Raw genomic sequence first — 7,713 nt, forward strand, 5'->3', positions numbered from 1 at the left:
AATAAGAACTGAAGGCTGAGCTAAGCAAGAAGAAGAATAAAATATGTGGGCTGTGTCACTAGGCTTTTTTAGTCCTCTGAGGTTAAAAGCTTAAGTGGGGGGGGGGGGGAGGTAGTACACCCATCTGATGTCACGGGGGGAGGGGGATAGGCTATCAATAGAATGGGCAGAGATAAATTCATTCTCAGAGTTTATGGTTTTCAGGATCAATACTATGCCTGGCATTCATGAAGTGCCAGTGGAAATAGTGGATGGAGAATGGTCGGAAAACGCAGTGCAGGCGATGCCCAGTGGTCGGGAGCACAGTACGGTAATGGGCACACTGATCCCGCCTCCCTCAGAGCAGTCAGTTATAGTCTTGGTCCAAGTACTGCCCTGGTGGGTAGAATTGTGGATGCGTCCTTTAATCCGGAGGGGTTGCTGTTCAGTAGGTGCCCGGGACAGGTGTCCTGGAGGTAGATATGTGCGCCCAGGGTTAGTGTCCCCATTTTTCGGTTGTCCCTTGGTTGATGCTGGTACTTCCTAGTTGCCTGGCAGAAGTCGCACTCACTGCTCTTTTTCTCCACCACCATATTTAAATAAAAGTTCTTTGATTTGCCATACTTACGTCTTGTGTCAGTTATTTTAAGTGGTTAAAGGTTTAGAAGAGGTTAAGTGTAGTAAGAGATATCAGCCATTAAGCATTTTATTAACAGATGGGGAATGCAATCAATCATAAATAGGTTCTTTAGTGTGAGCTACCAGTCATAAAGCTTTTCAAAAGGGTGCTTGTAAACCACCAGACAAATAATTACATGCAATGACATGAAACAGAAGGTAAAGATGTATGACAGCAGTAGCAAAGATGTTCACTACATCAGTAATAGCAATGTTCAGTAATATGATAGCAGAAATTTCCATTAAAAAGTCACTGGTAATAATTCACAGCTAATTGAATTAGCCCCATCAACTCAATTCTAGTTGTATTGCCCCAGCGGGTTCATTATTGCACATTACTTACTATGATGTGAGACTGCCAGCTTTTACCTGGTCAACGGTAGCTGCCAATTACACATACACATATTAGAAGTGACATAAAGTACTTAGCAACACTTGGCACTTGTCATCAACTCTCACTTCTCCCCCCAACCCTTCCTCCACCCAAAAAATCAGGGTGTTAGTCAAATCAGGGGTGGATCCAGAGAGGCATAATTGGGACGATCGTTACCCCCACACACTGCCACCGCCAGTGTTGGCTCAAGGCATGATCGGACAGTGCCTTGCTCCAACTCAGGCACCCTACTCCCTCCCTCTCAGTGACTGTCAAGGAGACAAAAGAAAAGAAGGTCATAGGAAGGTAACCAAAGCAGAGTGTGATGAAGAGGCGGAGTGTGATGAAGGGGGAATTGTAACAACCTGCCTCCTGGACTTTTGGACTCTATTATTTGTATTTCTATTTTGTGTTCCAGCAGTACCTCTTTTCACCAGAGGTGCTGCTATTGTGCATTATTCTTGTGCTTAAGGAGTTAACCTGTATGTTCACTAATTATCTCATGCACCTGGGTGTGTCTCATTCCCCTTATATATACCTGTTCCTCCCAGCAGTCATTGCTGGTTATTGTTGTCCCATCCTGTGATGTCCTTTCCTGTTGTCCTAATCCTGATGTCATTTCCTGTTGTCCTTACCTGATTGTTTCTGGACATTCATGCTACTTGCTGCATCAGCTGGAACCTGGTATTTATCACTGCTCCTTATTACCTGTTGTTATTACCTCTCTGCAAATAAACACAGAGTGTTTTCACCGAATTCATGACTCCTAGCTGTACTTCTGTTTGAGAACCGTGACAGTATAACCAGCCCAAAAAACAGCTTTGGAGTCAGGTGAAAGTTTTGTTTTATTCTGGGACTTTTTTGCTGCAATCAAGTTTTCATTTGTCTTTTGCAACATGTCTGTTTTACCAATCATGGAATTACCACTGCTACAAACCTTACAAATGGACATTATATTGCTACGCTCCCAGCTGGCTAAATTTTCCACTTTGCTTTTGGACCCACTCAGGAGACTATCAGAGACTGTTTCACTGAAATCTAATACAGTTGATTTGACCCAGCCAACTCTGTCTGCTGCTGAATCCGTGCCGCCAACACCTTGCAATAATACCATGTCAAATTTGCATTTAACTAACAACTGCAGTTTAACTAATGCCCGGTTCACAAGTGGGCCACGCCCCCATCTGACTGAAGTGGAGCGACAGCGCAGAATAACCAACAAACTGTGTCTCTACTGTGCCAGCAATGCACATTTCTTGCAGGACTGTCCTGTCCGTAGACCACGTCAGCTTACTGAACCATCTCCTGTTTCCTCTCGGCACTCCAAATCTGTTTATGCTCCAGCATTCCTGTTCTCTGCAAAGAGACCCAATCTGCCAGCTCCAGCCGCCTGTCCTGAGGCACCCACTCCCTCTGTCTCCTGTGCCGAGGTGCCAGCCTCTGTCTCCTGTGCCGAGGTGCCAGCCTCTGTCTCCTGTGCCGAGGTGCCAGCCTCTGTCTCCTGTGCCGAGGTGCCAGCCTCTGTCTCCTGTGCCGAGGTGCCAGCCTCTGTCTCCTGTGCCGAGGTGCCAGCCTCTGTCTCCTGTGCCGAGGTGCCAGCCTCTGTCTCCTGTGCCGAGGTGCCAGCCTCTGTCTCCTGTGCCGAAGTGCCTGCCTCCAGCTCTGAGGTCACATCATCTGCCTCCAGCTCTGAGGTCACATCATCTGCCTCCAGCTCTGAGGTCACATCATCTGCCTCCAGCTCTGAGGTCACATCATCTGCCTCCAGCTCTGAGGTCACATCATCTGCCTCCAGCTTGGAGCCTCCTGCCACTGTGTCCGGTTCCGAGTCTCCTGCCACTGTGTCCGGTTCCGAGTCTCCTGCCACTGTGTCCGGTTCCGAGTCTCCTGCCACTGTGTCCGGTTCCGAGTCTCCTGCCACTGTGTCCGGTTCCGAGTCTCCTGCCACTGTGTCCGGTTCCGAGTCTCCTGCCACTGTGTCCGGTTCCGAGTCTCCTGCCACTGTGTCCGGTTCCGAGTCTCCTGCCACTGTGTCCGGTTCCGAGTCTCCTGCCACTGTGTCCGGTTCCGAGTCTCCTGCCACTGTGTCCGGTTCCGAGTCTCCTGCCACTGTGTCCGGTTCCGAGTCTCCTGCCACTGTGTCCGGTTCCGAGTCTCCTGCCACTGTGTCCGGTTCCGAGTCTCCTGCCACTGTGTCCGGTTCCGAGTCTCCTGCCACTGTGTCCGGTTCCGAGTCTCCTGCCACTGTGTCCGGTTCCGAGTCTCCTGCCACTGTGTCCAGTTCCGAGTCTCCTGCCACTGTGTCCAGTTCCGAGTCTCCTGCCACTGTCTCCAGTTCAGAGTCTTCAGCCGCTTTCTCTGTTCCTGAGCTCCAGAGGGGGCGCTGCCCTTCCAGTCTGCTCCAGAGGGGGCGCTGCCCTTCCAGTCTGCTCCAGAGGGGGCGCTGCCCTTCCAGTCTGCTCCAGAGGGGGCGCTGCCCTTCCAGTCTGCTCCAGAGGGGGCGCTGCCCTTCCAGTCTGCTCCAGAGGGGGCGCTGCCCTTCCAGTCTGCTCCAGAGGGGGCGCTGCCCTTACCGTCTGCTCCAGAGGGGGTTCTGTCCCTCCAGTCTGCTCCAGAGGGGGTTCTGTCCCTCCAGTCTGCTCCAGAAGAGTTGCCAGTCCATGCGGTCCAGCCCGAGTTGCCAGTCCATGCGGTCCAGCCCGAGTTGCCAGTCCATGCGGTTCAGCCCGAGTTACCACTTGGTGCTGTCTGCCCTCAGGCTTCTCAAAGTGCTGTCTGCCCTCAGGCTTCTCAAAGTGCTGTCTGCCCTCAGGCTTCTCAAAGTGCTGTCTGCCCTCAGGCTTCTCAAAGTGCTGTCTGCCCTCAGGCTTCTCAAAGTGCTGTCTGCCCTCAGGCTTCTCAAAATGCTATCAAGCCTGCCGCCCAGTCCGGGCCTGCTCCCAGGTCTGCCGCCCAGTCCGGGCCTGCTCCCAAGTCTGCCGCCCAGTCCGGGCCTGCTCCCAAGTCTGCCGCCCAGTCCGGGCCTGCTGCCCATTCTGGGTCTCCTGTCAAGCCTGCTGCCCAGTCCGGGCCTGCCACCAAGTCTGAACTACCACCTACCTTCAATGGGGATATACAGCAATTTAATGCTCTGATTAAATTTTTTATATCCTATTTACCATCAGTACCTGACCTCCTAGATAGCCAACGGAAGCAAGTATATTACCTGTTGTCCAATTTTACAGGGAAAGCTCTGGAATGGGCCAGCCCCTTTGTTGAGACCAGAGATCCCATCCTTTCCGATTTACAACTTTTTTGTGAGGCAGTGTTCAAAGAATTTGTTCCAGCACTTGTCAGTTTTACTCCTTGCATGTCTGTTGTGCCAACTTCGTTGTCTCCAGTTGCCCAACCTTTGAGGCTACCTGCATGTTCTATTCAGTTTGAGCAATCCTGTGTCCCTAAAAAGAAAGCAAAGAAAAAGAAATGTAAAAAGAAGAGAGGTGAGACTTCGGGATTCCCGCATTCCTTGGACATGGTTTCCGTACCTTCTCTGTCCATGGATAAGGATTTCTCCACCACATGCCCGATAGTGGACTATGACTCGGACACTTTCAAACATTTTTGGTGATATGTGCGTCTGGAATCCGCCCTTTAGGGAGGGGGTACTGTAACAACCTGCCTCCTGGACTTTTGGACTCTATTATTTGTATTTCTATTTTGTGTTCCAGCAGTACCTCTTTTCACCAGAGGTGCTGCTATTGTGCATTATTCTTGTGCTTAAGGAGTTAACCTGTATGTTCACTAATTATCTCATGCACCTGGGTGTGTCTCATTCCCCTTATATATACCTGTTCCTCCCAGCAGTCATTGCTGGTTATTGTTGTCCCATCCTGTGATGTCCTTCCCTGTTGTCCTAATCCTGATGTCATTTCCTGCTGTCCTTACCTGATTGTTTCTGGACATTCATGCTACTTGCTGCATCAGCTGGAACCTGGTATTTATCACTGCTCCTTATTACCTGTTGTTATTACCTCTCTGCAAATAAACACAGAGTGTTTTCACCGAATTCATGACTCCTAGCTGTACTTCTGTTTGAGAACCGTGACAGGAATAGAGTAATGGAGGAGAACAGTGCGATGAAGGTTGAACAGTATGATGAAGGAAAACAGTGTAATGAAGGGGCACACTGTGATGAAGGTTGAACAGTGTGATGAAGGGGAAGAGTGTAATGAAGGGGAACATTGTAATGAAGGCTGACAGTTTGATAAAAAGTCCCCTTCCTGAGGAAGTTTTGCCAATTGGAGCAAACATACAGAAAGTGGACGTAGAAAGAGGAACTGTCCACCTCTTTTCATTCTATTCAATCTGTCCTGCTTCCAAGCTGACTAGCCAGCCAGAGGACAACCAGCCAGAGGGCAGACAACCAGACGGCAGCAGCAGACTGAACACCCGTCGATCTACAACCCAAGTAAGTGAAATGAGTAGTCCCTGCTCACTATAGACTGCAGGGCAAATGGAAAATTGCATGGTAAAAGAAGAGAAAAGGAGTGTGCTTAATAGTAGACATGCTCACTGACCCCCGTGTTTTGGTTTTGGAACTGGATTCCCTTGCGTGTTTTGGTTTTGGATCTGTATTTTTTTAGAAAAATTGCTAAAATATGCTAAGATTATATAATTTTGCTGTTTTTTTATCCTACATTATTATTAACCTCACTAACACTAATTTCAAGTAATTTGCAGTCAGTTTTGACCACCTCACAGGTCACATTATTATTTTCATACACTTTTGGACCAATACTGCAGCGACCTGGCTGGATGGTAAGCGACAGAGCAATGACTCAAACACACGGCAGTGCCTAGCACATCTAGGACACATTGGCATACAGCAGTGGCAGAAAAGAAAAGTGGTGCAAGATGAAATTGTCCTTGGATCATGAAACCAGTTATGGTTAATTTGATCGCTTCATCTGTTTCTTGGATAAGTGAGGTAATTCTACAGCTAATATATGGCAACAATCGGTCATCTTTTATCAGACACACACCAATCCAGGGTGCCAGACAAGGCACTAAAAAGAGCCACTGTAATTACCAGCAAAAAGCCAGTTCATCAGTGAGCTTCGAGCCCCAATTCTCACAAAATTATAATCTAGTTAGGTACCTTTCATGTAAAGTGCAGATTACAAACACAACAAAACACGTGTGGGAGAATGTGGCCTCTAAGAAGCTGACTAATAGACACAAAGACATTGAATGGATGGCTATTGAGGGATGTCTGCCTTTAAGGACATTCATGCACTTCTGGAACCTGTGCCAATGTGTCCACTGCCCCTTCTGCATCACCAGAAGGGAAAGAGCACAGAATATTTTTTGGGACTGGACAGGCACTGTTGGATGCCTTGGAACATGAACATAAGGACAGTGTGCCCAGAACTTGCCTTTCATACCATTTGGTATTTTATGGATTATTTCCTGAACCCACATCATTGGGGCAATCCAGGAGACCTGGAGTCTAATGAACTGCTTTAAGGACACTATTTGGCTTGCCAGGAATTGCCTCATCCTTAAAAGGGAGAAGACGACCATCCAGGACTGTTGCTGTCTGATCCACAGCCTACTAAGAGAATATAACACCATTGACAGTCCTGAGGAAGAGGAAGATGATTAATTTTCTGTCTCCCTCTTCTCCTTCTCCCCTTATGTGTCTGTTTATTCAATATAACACTGTTGAATTTGCCTGTAAATTCAGAAGACAAGCCTGCTTATCTTCCTATTCATCAATGACTTTAAGCAATGGAGCACTCGTCTTTGGATGTATGTTAGACCCTACACTTATTAGTGCAAATTAAGAAAAAAAGCCTGCAAGGACTTGTAGATTACTATTTTAGCAATGACAAAATTACCAACGCAGCTCTTCTATCTGGGTGTATAACTGTATATTATACCCTACACTTTGTAGTGCAAATTCAGAAAAAAGAGTGCAATGACTGGTATATTAGAATTTCAGCAGTAAGAAATTCTGCTCTTCTATAAGGGTGTATATCAGACCCTACAATTTGTAGTGCAAATTCAGAAAAATACAGTGCAATGACTGGTATATTTACTATATTAGGATTACAGCAATGGAGCTTTTTCTAACACTGCTACCACTCTCTTATTTCTATTCTATCACTTTGCCTGCTCTTTACTCTGACCTAACCCTTCTCTGTCCCTCTCTCAAATGGCGCTAGCTCACCGTGGAGGCGGGTATTTATTGATTCGAAAACTCGCGAGATCCGACGACGTCACAATGACGTTTTGCCTCGTTTTGGAATCCGAATAGGCGCAAGAGTACCAAAGTTTGGGTGGGTTCGTTTTTAAGGAAACCGAACCTGCTCATCTCTACTTAATAGGTGCACTCTATGGATGCTTCACAACATATTAACATTTAAAACCTTTATTATAGTCTCATTAAAATTCATAGTACATACATTGTATTGTTCCCTGATATTGAAACAGTGAAATATTAAAAACGAATGCACTGAATTAGTGACTACAATGTGATAGAAGCGAGTACAGAATTGCAGTTATTATTGCAATGTTGTGTGTTGCTTAAATTCAATTTGATTCTATATTCCAATAATTGTTCAATATTATACCACTTCAATTACATTTTTAAAATGAGATTGTATGTTTTGAATCTTTAATATTGTCTGTATTCCTCAAAT

Source organism: Mixophyes fleayi, chromosome 5 (assembly GCF_038048845.1).
Source record: "Mixophyes fleayi isolate aMixFle1 chromosome 5, aMixFle1.hap1, whole genome shotgun sequence".
Classification (NCBI taxonomy): Eukaryota; Metazoa; Chordata; class Amphibia; order Anura; family Limnodynastidae; genus Mixophyes; species Mixophyes fleayi.